The sequence below is a fragment of the Cydia pomonella genome, chromosome 5, assembly GCF_033807575.1.
Source record: "Cydia pomonella isolate Wapato2018A chromosome 5, ilCydPomo1, whole genome shotgun sequence".
Taxonomy (NCBI): Eukaryota; Metazoa; Arthropoda; class Insecta; order Lepidoptera; family Tortricidae; genus Cydia; species Cydia pomonella.
Window position 1 is genome coordinate 25,804,760 of NC_084707.1, and position 15,385 is coordinate 25,820,144.

Sequence of the window (15,385 nt, forward strand, 5' to 3'; positions counted from 1 at the left end):
TATCCAGTTCTGCAATTTACTTCGCAATCGGAAATTCTATTTCTTTGTTTGTTATTCATTACTTGTGAAACGGTAATAGTTTTCGAAGTTCCACAGGTTTTATTTTAAGAGGCTGTCAACACCCAATGTCCTTGAAATTGATGTTACTTAAACAGTTTTTTAAGAAAGACTATTTGTTTTAGTCAAGTAAGAAAAATATATGTTCATATTAATTATATTTCAAAGACCGTGGTTGTACTTGATACATGATTGAACGAAATCGGCTCGATAGAAAATAATTGCAAAGATTGGTCTTAAAATCACAATTAAACGGTTCTATGTCTTTATTGTTTTGACTTATGGGTCTGCAATTAAAATCACAATTTCAAAACATTTATATCTAAATCGCTATTGAGTAAAATATGACACTAATAATCCACTTTTTTTAATTTAAATATTTTTCTTATTATTCCCTTGCCCAGGCCCAGTAACATGCGACAGTGCTATCTCATTTACTCCGATACAAATAGACAGTGTGCGCGCTTTAGGTATTGACTAGACATGTGTAAGTAATGCGCGTAACATCACAAATGAGATATCACTCAAACGCGTAATGTTGCATTACGCATCACTCCGAGAAACCAAGCATTACTTCAAACATCACTCGAGCATATGACTGGCCGAAGCGCGCGTAAACTCGTAAAGCATCAATATAGATTGACGCGCCGGTAGTCGGTACGAAAGGTCCGTTCAAGTAGAATCCGCGTAATGTATAATGAGCAATGAGACGTGATGGTGTGATGTGTGATGTTTGTTTGCCATGCTATCATTACTTTGCTATCCCGCTCGCACCCGCACTCACTGCTCGCTCGCTCTCATTCCGCAATGCTTTCGGAACACTTCGGATCGGTCCGCTCGGCCGGTCGTAGCAGTCGCATTTGAGTTATTGCAAATTTCATTAAATTGATACGATAACGGATTTTTGCACCTGCAATCGATTTAAAACTGTAATGCGTTACCATAGAGCTTACAATGTTTTTAGTATTTTACCTATAAGGATGCGGCTAAATGATAATTCGCTTGCGAGTTTGAATTTGACGAACAAAAACGTATTTACTGTTTATTATTGTTGTGAAATGTTTGGTTTGGTTGACTTTCGCGGCAAATTAAATTAAGCACGAGTGAAGTTACTTATTTATCTTTAATTTAATAGTGAGCTAGTGTTTACAGTACATTCTCGTAACAGTATCATATCATAATTTTATTGATATACCCAAATAAAAATACTACCTAGTGATTCTCAATGGCGTAATCTGATTAATTAACAGATATTTTCTTTTATTTTTTATCTATGATGCATATTTTACGACTATAAAAATAAAAACATTACAAAAACGATCTATCACATGGCGGTGACAAAACGCAATGCGTAATAGATCGACGCGCCGATATGATACGCCCTAGAGTCCTAACACTCGCTGCGTAATGTAGTTGGTACTGTGATGAGTGTGACGTTGCCATCACGCGCGCGCCCGCGCGCTGTATTCGTTCGGGTAATGTTTCGTTTCGAGTGATAAGTGATGTGATATCTCAGTGTAACATTACGTTTTCGAAAAAGTGATGTGATATAGCATTACTTTTTGAAGCACTGTTTCGCGCATGTCTAGTATTGACAGCCTCTTAACCACCAATAATTCTGAAATAAAAGTTTCCTTCCCCCTCTGAAGTTAATTGCCAATCTCGAGTATTTTTTTTAACCAGATGTAAATGATAATGGTTATTTACTTACGTTAAATGATCAAGTGCAGTTCAATGAACGCTGAGCAAAACAGATGGGATACGCCTGAATGGACTAATACGAAATGTTTAGCCAAGAATAACGGCCATGAGATGGTGTGTACGTCGCAAAAACAACCTTGCGACGAACCAAGAAGAATTAATTCCATAAGACATGCAAAAATTTAAGAGTATAATTAACGGTACTATATCTTAGCTCATTTGGCCGTAGGTATTTGCTGACGGTTTTGTATATCTTTTGATTTTCCAGACTAAAGAAAATAAGTTTGCAAATACGACCAAGTAAGTAAATTTTATTATAAATGAGGTGAAGCTGAAGAATAGCCCATACATGCCCATGGGGTCGGTTTTGAGTGTTTTGACCCACTGGAGAACACTCGCTAGGGAAAGAGCATTAAGGCGTTCAGAACAAAAACTAGATCTAGACATGTAAGTTATGTACAATACGAAATCTCGTATAAAAAGTTAAGAGCAATTTAAAGAGGCCTTCTACATTAGTAGAGTTTAGATATCTTTATAAACAACCTTAAAACGAACAACATAATGTTGACATTAAAAAATAACGCGACGAGATAGAAGAACAACATCTCAAGATTAAAGTTCTCCAAGGGCACAATAATCACAACAACAAATATTGACCACAGGCGATTAGTCCGCAAGTGCGCGGAAGGTATAATATCACAGCTATTTGTATTGATCTGTATCTCTGGTACCTGTTTATGACGGCATCTTCCTGATGACAAATCGGAAAATTTTTGGTTCTCGTGAATTCTTTGGGGCCTTCCAGAAAAAAGTGACGCTATTTTTTAATACTTCTGATAAAGCGAAGAAGCCGATATTTGACACGCAAAGCTTTTGATAACTTCGCTTTAAATTCAACGGTATACAATTAATACAGATTACTGCAGGTTATTAATAAGCGTCCAAACTCGTCGAGTCCCCGACAAAGTATACTTTTCTGGAATGCCTCTTTGGATATTTTGGTAACGTTAAAGAATCCGTACAATTTTTAACAGAATGAGAATGTTACGAAATTCCTCTTTCGTAATTCGATTATTTCGCTCAATGTTTTGGCAGACTCTGCAAGGAATATCAAGGCACCGAAAAAAAGGTAACCGAATTACTGAGACCTTATTACGAGTAACAACTCGGTGGGTCGTCCAATTTGTTAGGCCAGAAGGAGCTGGAGATACTTCAGATCCTGATTTAATACGAGTGTGTTCTCGTTACAATGATACACTAACAAAAGGAAACAAAATATTCCTTGAATATACGATAAATATAAAATTGAGCTCAAAAGAAATTGCTAATAATGTAAACATCTAATCTCGCAACCTTTTAGGAAAATCATGATACTATCAACGGTTTATTTATATAATTAAACCTTTTATATTTTTATGAATTCCTAGCTAAAATTTATGATAGTTACTATTTCTGTGGAAACAATCTTCGTAAAAACGCTATCTCATGTGTCAATAAGCAACAAAATCTGTCATATTTGTTTCCATTATTTTCTATTTCTATTGAACCGGAGAACAAATTTTTGCAACCCTGAGGCCTCATACTAGTTATTTATTTATTTTCATCTTTAGTGATATTAATGTTTTCTAATAGAACTACGCACGTCATGTTGTGAAAAATTATTGTCGGTTCGTCGGTTGTTCGGTTGTCATCCCAAATAAAAGTGAAAAGCTGGTACAAAATTGATTAAATTTGGCTACCCGAACGAGAACCGAATAATTTTAGAAAGGAACTTTCTTTATTTGGTCACCTAGAACATTTATCATTGTAATCGTTATTGTATTATGTTAAACTGCCGTAATTCCAGCCACCCTCCTAATACCAGCCACCTGCATGAATAACTTTTAATACGTCCAAAAATACACGGATTTTTTGTCACGAAAATAAACTATCTCTAACTTAACTATATTTAAGATATTGCTTCGTTCAAAAGAGCTCATGAGGAATTTCTTGCTTTAAGACCCTCTACATACAACATGAATGTAATGTAATCGAATAATAGAATCAATTTGTATTTGTACTTATTGCATAACAATACAGGGAAATTAAATCGCTTAATACGAATAAAGATTTTCCTCGTAGTGCATCTGGTGCAAAGATATTCTGTACCCCTAGTGTAAATATTTTCGACAGCGAAACGTGACGTACGCGTTTGCGTTAAGTGGCATTTTGTATGAGATTTTTGACTTTCCAAAACGTCCCGCTTGGCGCGCTGTTCAAAAACCCATACAAAATGAGACTTAACGCAAACGCGTACGTCACGTTTCGCTATCGACTAAAATTACACTAGGGGTACTGATTAGATTTCAGTTTGGAGATTCGTTGTTCGTTTTAGAACAGAAATAAAAGAATCAAGCTCTCAATTATAGTTCCTTTCAAGGGCAAGGGATTTTTAAGAACTGCTATCCAAATCAAGATATGATTAAAAACCTTTTAACTAAATTAGACGAATTTAAACCTCTTATTTATGTATAACTTTAACATGTATTATTTCTTTATTTTCACGTAGCGGTTCACCGGCAACAGTTTGTAAATGCGTGGCAACGCATTTAACATGAACACGCGAATACGCACTGTCGTAACCATGTATACACATTTTTTTCTTATAGTAAAGACGTAAAGGAGGAACAGTGTATACATATTTCAAAACTTTGTTGTTTTCTAATTCGCTAGCCATTGTAAAGTTATTGACCGGAGCGTGACGCAACACTAATGACGAATAGAGGCCGAATGTAAACAAAAACTTAACGAAAGAACGACGATATCGGTGATAGGGTTTTTGGAAATATCTCGATCATGTTTTAACTACAATTTTCACAATGAACAGCATAAGTAGACAAAATGAGCTGAGTATTTATTAAAAAATGCCGGTAGGTACATGTTCGGTACACAAGTTAAGAGGGTAAGAACGTACATGTCAGCAAACACTTTGTTCCATCATGTTCCGAATCTGGGGGTAGTTCCCCCAGTGGGAGTGAAATAGCTGAGTTAATGCCTAACATTAATTTATATGTTTCTTACATTAATTGATTACAACAATTTTGTATTGGCGACAAAATCAGCATCTTTAATATATCTGGTTAATAATAATAATTCTGAAAAAGTTAGGAACCGCTTTTGCTGGTGACAATGAGTAACTATAAATTTCCTTTGCACAGCTCAATACCGCGAGGCATAGCAGCTTTATGGCTAAAAGGCGATTTCCAGATAACCTAGGTAGCGAAAAATTATTTATATTTTTAAACAACTGAAATGAATGAAGTAGGTCACACATAAATAGTTTTTTCGCTGATGCGTTGTAATTGTTGTAGTACCTCGTTGCGAAATTTGACGCGCACGCAAAAGTGGAAACAAACTTGAATTAACTTTCGACTCTGATATTTGAATTCTGTTTTATATCAACCACGTACCAAAAAAAGCTAAAGACGCATAAAACGCAATCGCTGTCAGTCGGAGATCCAAGTTAAACTTTGTACCGCTCACGTGGTCGGCAATGGACATTGTATTTAAAAGAAAAGACTCACCTAAACAAGTTCCAATAAGCTTACAATTAAAACTATCACTATGGTATCACAGCCACTGTTTTGGGGGCAAGATGGTGTAATTTTGGTTAACACGCCACGCGTCTGGTCTGTTCGGCGTGCGTTCGGAAACTGAGCTATGCCGGGCGAGAGTTCTCACTGTTTACGGAGCGTAGGAGTTGTTGCTCACACTAACCAGTTAACCCTGAGCTCGAGATCTTTAAGAACTGCATAATACTCTGAACACATGAATACCGGTTACAGAAACGCTGCAGAGCGATTGGAAGAACTCCCATAACGCGAGAGAAGCCTGCTGCAAAAGCCGTAAGTCACCAATAAAACTACACATATAAGCCCTTTTGATTTCCAGGTCTACCGGTGTCTGTACCACGTCTAGGGCTACCACGTCAGCGATAAACAAAGTCGCTCCATCCGCGGCTTCATTAATAAGTACAAGTGCATTTTTTGTTGACAGCCCTGTAAGCATTGGAGCAGAAATAGCTGTACTAGTAGATAATACTGCTAATGGATCATTTGAACTTATTGTAAAGGCATAAAGTTCATTATAGCATATTTTCAGTTGTCCGAGGATGGGTGCATGTGGGGCGACTCAAATTCTGGAGAACATGTGATTCATCAACTTTGGGATAGGTCACGTAGTTTGAAACACACCTTAATGACTTATAAAGCCAACCGACAGTTGTATGTAAATTTTAACAATATATTAAAATGACTAATCACAGACAAAAATATATTTGTTGTCTCAGTGACTCATTCATTGTTTGTTGTACATAGGTAATTACGGAATATTTTAAGAAAGTTAGTTAAACTTTAAACTGCGTTCCGGAAAATAGAAGGTTTCCAAAAAGAACTTAATCATAAATGCATTATTAAGTAAATAATTTAACAAAATATATTTAAAAACTAGAATTCCGAGAATAAAAGTTAGGTCAACAAGCAACAGTTAGTTTGTACATAATGTCGGTATACTATGAAAAGATAATTTAAATAAAGTGTGAGGTTAAGTGGATTCCTAAACATTTAACACAGCCCCAATACATAATACATTATTGAGATTCAGATAACATGCCAAGCGCCACCAGAGAATTTGGCTCCAACTCAAACTTTTGATTGTTCAGTCGATATCACCATCAGAGACATCAAAGCGGCCAGGGTGTCCACAAATATCTGAACACTCCGTTTTTGTAAGAGAGTCAGTGTATGCTCAGATGGGTCGAGCGCCTTGGCATGTCCATAAGTATACATTATTATTAGCCTATGGCGCTTAGCACACTAGATCCGATTTGCACGTTTCGGATTGAGCGCGATGTCGATTGTTGTTACATAGCGTTTGTCTCGCTCAAACATCGGAGCGACGTGTGAACTGGATCCAGTGTCCTAAGCGCCTATATTATGTCCCACATCTGAGCAAAGACCTCTTTTTCAATTTGTCTCAAGTTTCAAGTTATCTCATTATAAATCCCTTAAAGTAAATTCCTTAATAAAGTACTATATATATTATAATGATATCTCAGCTTTCGATCAATAAGCTATTACTGAACATCAGCCGAGACAATAATCTCGCCCCTGATAGAATAATTTCAAGCCGGGAGCTAAAAATATGTCCCAGTCGTTCGAAAATGAATCTTAGTGCATTAGAATAGGATGTAATGGTGTTAATGGATGTAGGAAGTACGGTGTCATTCGCAGTCCTGATCAGGCCACAGATATGTCTAAGTAGACCATTTTTAAAAGATGATAGGTATTTGTCAGTTACTAGCTTTAGAACAATATTAACTTTTAACACACTTAATTTTTCCAACATTGAACGAACTAAAAGACTAAGTTTTTTTTGCATGTCAAGTGTAAGTATGATAAGAAAATAAGTGTAGTCTAAGTTACGGTTGGTTGATTTGTTTAGCGGAAGAAAAGTATCGCAGGGAAAAAAATAAACAATGGAGAAAATAAAGCAAAAAGTTGTTTCAGTTATGGGCCAAATGTTGTAAGGTGGCAGTGGCCCGGGCACGGGCCAGGAAGTGAGCACAGGTCCAAATTGCCCCCATTCGATTAATTGGCCACAGGCCTTAGTTGGTAACTGCTTAGGCGGGCCGTATGCTTCTTTGCCACCGCCGTAGTATTAAAAATGAAAAAAAAAACGCTACTGGCAAGGAGAAAATATTATCCAGATATTCCAGATCGCCGTCTACTAGCGATATGTCTGTGGTTAGGACTCCTACACGTGAGACAATGGAAATGGAACGTGTCTCGTAATGAGTTGCGAGGCGGGGTGACCATGATTTCAAGAAAACTGTCACATTTTCACGCAAAAAGTCAGTCAATCAAAACAAAGAGGAAATTTCGTGAAATTTACATTTGAACTGATCCGAGCTACAACAGCACATCCAGTAATGAATTCTTGCGGTTATCATGGCACTAGTAAATGTAATTTACAAACATTTTGCATGTTGGCTTTATGTCGATTGAATACTGATACTAAAACTGTTTTAAGACCTAAGTGTAACGTATTCTGGCAAATAAATATTTTTATTCTGTTCTATTCTTTCATATATTTGCCAGTAGGTAGATATAGAATTCATAGATAAGTGTGTGTGCCAGTAAGTAGTGATTTGTTGATATGTGACACAAAGTGGTACTTTTGGCTTAGTGCGACACAATGGGTACGTTTATGTGCCGGTACAGTAACAAAAGACTGAAAACTGCGAATTAGATGAGCTATTGTTCCTATAATAGGGTACGAAGTCCAAAGACAAACGAGTGGCGTGTTTATCCTCCCCCTGACATATTATATTAGGTAATTGTTCAGTTACTCGTACAAAATCTCGTGTTTTAATCACAAATTATTTTATTTTTTGTCTGGTTCTTACCACTATAAACTAAGGATCCCAATATAACTTACAAGAATATTTTTGTCTTAGACTATTCTTAAGTGCTTCTTGCTAGGTATATGTTTGCAGACCAGTAAGGATTTTTCAATACGCAATAAATACATGAAATGTTCAACGACTATCGATCAAATCATTGTCAGACGTTTGAGCTCGCACGTGGACTTATTCAAACACCCACCGAGAGTTTAAAAACCTTTGGACGTAGCATATATGGTTCCATATGATTCATACGAGTATTCTGAATATTTTTATCGCTAAACCTTTCACAATCGCGGCCATATATACTTATACTACTGTATATCGGCGAAAAATGATTTGGCCAAGTCAAAATTAAACATATATTTACTTTTATACTGTCATTGATTGACAGTTGTTAAAAACTAATATAAACGTTATATGTACTCTAATTATGACATTGTGTTGACAATAATACTCGCATGAACGGATGATTGAGATAATCAAATCTTTGTTTTTCTGAGAACTGAATAAGTATTTGAGGGCAAATTCGGAACCTTCGTTTGATCATTCTTTCGACAAAATTACACACAAATAAAAAATAAATAAATAAATATTATACGACATTATTACACAAATTGACTAAGTCCCACAGTAAGCTCAATAAGGCTTGTGTTGAGGGTACTTAGACAACGATACATATAATATATAAATATTTATAAATACTTAAATACATAGAAAACACCCATGACTCAGGAACAAATATCCATGCTCATCACACGAATAAATGCCCTTACCAGGATTTGAACCCGGGACCATCAGCTTCGTAGGCAGGGTCACTACCCACTAAGCCAAACCGGTCGTCACATAAGTAGTGACAGTAAATAAATTAAATTAAATATCATTTATTTTCAGGCAACTATGGCCCATATATACATACCTTACAGACTAACATACATACAATAATAATAAAAATCTTAAAATATAAATATCATTTTGACGACACAGTTTTCGGTTGCGCCACCTTTTCTAGTAACATAACGTAATTCTTTTTAATGCAAGGTATTTATTTTAGTACCTATTCTTTATTTTACTGAAATCGTTTACAATTAAAACTAGATAATTAGTGTTGTAAACGATTCATAACATAAAGTTAGGAATATCCTATATTACACTAATTGTTTCTCGATTTCGCGAGGAACCGAGTCACTTAAAATTAGTTTTCGTAAATTTGTTGTTTACTTGTTGCCATGTTGACAATTTAACTTATCTTCCATTTTGCATTATGCACTAACAGGCGAGCAATGTCCTACCTAAGTAGTAGACTGAAGATGAAATTATCAGTGCGGTATATGAGACAAAGTATTAGGTTAATATTAGGAGATCAGACACAACTCACACTACGCATAATAGACACCTTAGCCACTCACTTGCTTCATATTTTTCAGTGACCTCTATTATTATAATAAAATAAGGGTGACAGCTGGTAACTACAGTTACCAAAAGCAATTGAGTGGTTAGTACTATTTTTGATTATTAATTGTTTTGTTTCCGCTACCCAAAGGGTGTCTGTAAGAGATCGCTCTTTAGCGATAATACCGCCTGTTGTCTGGCTCTATCATTCATCAATTGTTTTTTTTTTATTACTGAGGTGTGCCAATAAAGAGTAATCTATCTATCTTTTTTGTGAGAAATGAAATAACCAGCTAGATTTCTCTCGTGTAGTGTTTACAGAATGCAGAAGTTTGGTGACATTATCGGAGCGGATGGCGCGGCCGGATGGCGACGATGGGGGCAAAGTCCGTACTGGAATAGCACGAGGGTCACTGTGTGATCTTCTGTAGCATTCTTATCCTTTCGTTGATAAGGAACAAGGAACCATCCGATTCTTTTTTTGCCAAGGATTACTGTGTGATGGTAAATACATACATCATTCATTATTACTGGTCACTGCTTAGCGAGGTCTATGACGAATGACGAGATTGACGAGTAAACACAGTAACGAAGTAAGTCAAAAAAGGATTGTTCTGTTAACGAGTTCGCGGACCATTTATTTTTAGGTGCTTTCATGGACCACAAGTAGTTTGCGGACCACAGTTTAAAACCCACTGGTCTATATTAAACTATCCATTTTGTCGTATGTATAACCACAGTCGCTATAGTGTGCCCAAATAGAAATCTTAACTATCCTATCACACCTATGAATGTATGTTTAGATATTTGTGAACACATCTAGTCTGCCGCTCCCATATATCTGGTCTCTGTTTCACCACACTGACAATTCACCGTACACTACTGGTGCACATTGTTATGTACCGTCGTACTACCGATCTAGAAATGTATAGATCCATGAAATTGAGTGTCGGGTGTTAATTGTCAAGTTAGTGAAATAGGCGCCTGATAGCGATTATATTTAGCGGCCCTATGACTTACAAGTAGCCTCTAGATACAAGTTGCCTACAAATAAAAGTTACAATAGGGAAAAATAGTCGTACAAGGTATGTCAACGTCAGAGCTAGGTCACTCATGTGTACGTGCCACGGCTCGTAGGACTTGGAACTTTACTCTAGAAAATTAATCATCGAGGTCGAAGGGTTTATCGGGCATCGACAGGTCGTGGTCCGAATGTCGGTGTTAAATGATTCACAATGGCCGATAAGAAACATTGAGGTGTGACTAACAGCTTTACTGGTCGGAGTGGTCGGTGGATCTTTATATCTTTGGGATAAGGTAAGCTATATGAATTGTGAGAAACATGTGGACAGTGCAATGGTTAATTGCTGGTAATTATGTAACGTGAAGGCTCAGTCCTAGGCCAGCAACAACGGGTGTTAAACGAGGTAGTGGAGTAGAGGTAGTAGAGGTAGACGTAAGTAATAGTTGTACCGTCGTCAAACAATCAGCTGACAATTTTGAAACATTATTGCATGTACAGTTGTGAGCAATATAATAGCAGTAGATAAGAAAATGTAAATTAAGGGAAAACTATAACTTTAGATCAATAATATTGTATCTTTTTATATAATTAATATAATTATCCTGCATTACTTGATATTGTTTCAAAATTAACTGTAACCTTTACTTAAATGATATTGGAAGTTAAAAAAAATATCATGAAAATCGGCTGTTTTTACTAAGTTGCGGAAATTCCTATAAAAACGTAAAACCCTACGAAAAAAATACAATTGTGTACTATAATTGTAATTTAGAATCTTTCCTATTATTTCCAATCAAAGCTTTACATCTAAACCCAAGTCATCCAGAAAAAAATAAACTTTTCTATAAGACGATCTTCATCGCAGAGTGTACTGCTATTATATTGAACACAAATGTATATAAATTCTTAAAATTTAACATTATTTGCATTAAAACGTTCGCAACATCTGGTCCCTAAAATCACCCAGGAGACCGAGCTGGATATAACATCCTATTGAATCATGTCCGAGATCAAATTACCATGAGACATTTTCATACCCAGGCACTCTAACTTGGATTACCTAATCTACTCAGTGACTTAGTACTTAAAACACCATTCGGAACTTAAATATCTAGGTCGTAGCATCAGTCATCCCAATACATTTTTTCTTTCCGTTTGACGCTTGTCGTTTTGGCTAGGCCCCCAGGTGATGTTATTGTGCCACAAAAGCATAGTGTAGTTTTTCCACTCAAGGCCTAGGGGAAACAAACGTACAAACGCTATTTCGTGTCGTACAGGGAAAAACTAAAAACAACCTAAATATGCGCCTGACTCGTTTGCGTTCCGTTTTTCCGTAAGCAATTTGTATGATATTATATCGACCGAGGTTTGTTTCAGCGGTCATCCTCCACGGATGCGGAGAGAGAGAGGAGGGTGTTAGTATATAGTAACAAGGAACAAACTAAGCAACATTGTTGATTGGACCTTATATTATTGCAATAAGATTTACAATTGCAAGTTAACAGTGTGGACTATGGTACTCAACCTTGTTACTATATGAGGTAGTCGCTATTATAAATTCACCCAATCACCAATATGACCAATAATCCGAAAGAGTCCTTGTATTATATGTCTCATGTCATAAATCTAGGAAATAGCGAAGAAACTTTGTGTAGGTATAACAATAGAGATAATCAAAGAGCGAGCGAAGCATGAGCGAAGCGAGGCGAAGTTCTTACATTCAACTTGGAACACACGGCTGGCTAGGGGCACGTCCTGGCATTTCGATGCTTTAACTGAACTATCACAGGATAGTTTGTTACGCAATAACTTAAGTAAATGTGTTCTAAATTAAATCAAATTAGGTAAACGTGTAGTTGAGGAGATAAACGTGTAGTTGAGGATATTCTATTTTATTAATTAAATTATGAGCAGGCTCGATCAAGCAAAGGGTTATGGAGCCCAAAAGCTATTTGTGAGGCGTTTTGCAATTCTGATTAATTTCTTCGATATAAGCGCGATTTTAAGCGAAGGGTAACTTAGATTATTCAATTCCAAAGTACCCGGCTTTCTATTTTTGCCAAGTCTGGAGTTTCATTTGTAGCGATCGCGATAGCATAATCTTCCATCTCGCTCTCAATCGACCATAATTGATCTGAACTGCAGATTTTAAAGGCCGCTTAATATCATGAATTTCCACATTTTTTAATTCAATCGCGCCAAGAGTTAAACAGTAGTCTATGAATCTACTCTATAGTTTTTGGCGAACCGTGAGTTCTCAGTTAGGGCGAAGTACTCCGTCATATCACCTCCATTTCACAAACTGCTCCCATTTTATAGCTTAAGCTAAATGACCACCGGTGGACTTTATTATCTTTATAATAAGGTTCACTAATGTCAGCCAAGTTTAGTGTGAACAGTGGTCTTATTAGGTCTATTAATGATGTGAACGTAACGTAATGTTTTTAATGAATGGCATAATACGAGGAAATAAATGAAGCAGCATCGCTGGTTTCGCATCGCACGGATCAAAGGGCGGGACTAGGGCAGAGGTTAGTGGGGCAACTCTTGAAGGGGTTTTCTTTTGTGAGGCACTGACTCACTTGGGTATTATTATAGGTTTTCCCAGCAACTTGTGTAAGTTATATATTACTAGTATAATTTGATATTTACCAGTCGCTTTGCAGTAAAAGAAGACATCCCATTCCCGATGAGGCCTAGTTTGTGGGTTGAAAGTGTTGAAACTTGAAAGTTTAGGGGCCGAGCGTATCCCATAGGGCATACCGCTAACATATAGGAAAACGAAAATTCGGTATCTACCTCTCTAACGAATTGGACGGACGGACTTTACGAATTGGATGTATATGTGTATTGCATTGTATTTCTAATTATTAAATACTGCGGAATGGAGTATCGAGACAAACCATTGTGGTTTAACGATACTTTTTGATCAAATATTCTGTAATTGTGATTTATCTGTAATAAAAAATATATATATAACGCAATATATATGCAAGAGTGACAACGAAGACAATTTTCAAAGGCCTTCTGGCGCCTTCAGTAAGCCGTGTCAACAAGCCGGGACAATCCTAGGCAGATGATGATTATGGATCAAAGCGCATGAATAGTGCAAAGGTCAGCGGCGCAACTCTTGCTTGACGGGCTTTTCTTTTGTGAGCTTGCGTGCACTAAGATTGAGTCAGTTATTTTACAGGTTTTATTATTTCAGGACTACTTTGCAACTAAATACAGTATCGTCAATGTCGAAATGTCGAGAGATGTAGCCATTCATCATATGTTGGGATCCCTCATCCGTTCCTTCCTCGGGGAATGTGTTATTTACAGTAAGTGCCCCAACTCAAGTAACTAGTTTCCTACCCATATCGCCGTACTAGCACTTAAGTGGATAAGGTGTATTCGGGTAACAACGAATCAGAATGACGGGCAATTCCGAAAAACACCCATAAGCGAACCGACACTCTGAAGCATTAAGACGATTCTGAGGTGACCTAGGAAAAAGCGTATTAAAACTGAAAAAAAATACGAGCTTTTATATTTCATGTAATTTGTTTATTTAGAATGAACAATAAAATTTGTAGTATTTTTGTGAGATAAATAAATTCTGTTTATGTAGGTATTAAATAACAATAAAATACTGTTTTACTTTAAAGTAAAAAAAAAATAATAACTTTATTTAGCTACATGATAGCTCACAACTGCTTACAAGTAATAAATGATACAAGGTGAACTTACCATTGTAAATAATTTATAAACAAGTTTTAAGGTAAATGCAATGAAACATTGAGTATTAAGCGTCATCTGATCCCCGTACTAGTAAAAACTGTATCACGGTGGATCAGGATTCCCCTTGTCGTTGTTTACATTAATGTGTAATTATTATAACTATTTAATATTAATATAACATGACTTTTCTTATCGTTAGATATGAGGGTAACTTAAAGTTAAACACAATAGAAATAAAACTGTTGGAAGTAGCAGACTGTTGAAAGTAATTATTTATTTTAATTTATTCTTATTCTTATTTAATTTGACGTAGAGATTTGGATGCATTTGCTATAACTAGTAACTACATTTTCAATATAATTTAATTTATGGATTGCGTCTTCGCTATTACTCATAGACGAAACAAAACGTCTTAAACCTGCCAAACTCACAAGGCCTGAGCATTTGACAAAATTGGAGGTGTTTTCTCCTGTTCATGAGCGTCGTCATCATCACCCAGGGTTGCGTTTTGGGTGGAACCTGCGCTTTCGATAAGGTAATATGTATGGTAATATTGTACGACGATGCAAGGTGGATAATATATAATAATAATTGTCCTAAATATCAAAAAATAAATAAACAAATATAATTTTAGATGGCGTATTAAGCGGGACGCGAGTCGTATTAACCGTGATAAAATGTATGAAAACAAAGGGCCTACCGCGAACCACGTTCGACGTGTTGCCTCTCTGTCGCACTTGTAAATTCGCACTTAAGTGTGACAGGGATGCAACACGTCGAACGTGGTTCGCGGTAGGCTCTCTGTCCATAAGTTGCAGGGACCGGCGTAAAGTGGCGTGCGAGAATTCGTATTAAACGTGATCGTGTTAAGCGGGTTCTACTGAAATAAATTAATTAATTAAATAAACCGAATACATCTTACTTAGGGCACCGACTATACAAGTAACTAAATTAACTAATTTTCTAAAGGCAACTATCAAAAAGTTCATATTTACAACAAAGCGATAGCACTTAATGTTAACACCTATTAGTCTAAACTAAATAGA

The 15,385-nt window shown here is 36.4% G+C and overlaps 1 protein-coding gene across 3 annotated transcripts in view; it reads right to left on the minus strand.

Moving 5' to 3' along the window:
- Positions 1 to 15,385, minus strand: part of LOC133518167 (long-chain-fatty-acid--CoA ligase 4) — a 98,548-nt gene that overhangs the window by 66,506 nt on the left and 16,657 nt on the right. Inside the window, exon 1 of one of the 3 annotated variants that reach the window (XM_061851771.1) lies at positions 5,346 to 5,545. The exons of 1 other annotated variant lie outside the window; for it this stretch is intronic. The gene's annotated coding sequence lies outside the window, so the exon portion shown is untranslated. Of the gene's footprint in view, positions 1 to 5,321; positions 5,546 to 15,385 lie in introns of those variants that run through there. One more of the 3 variants, XM_061851770.1, reaches the window with a different exon arrangement.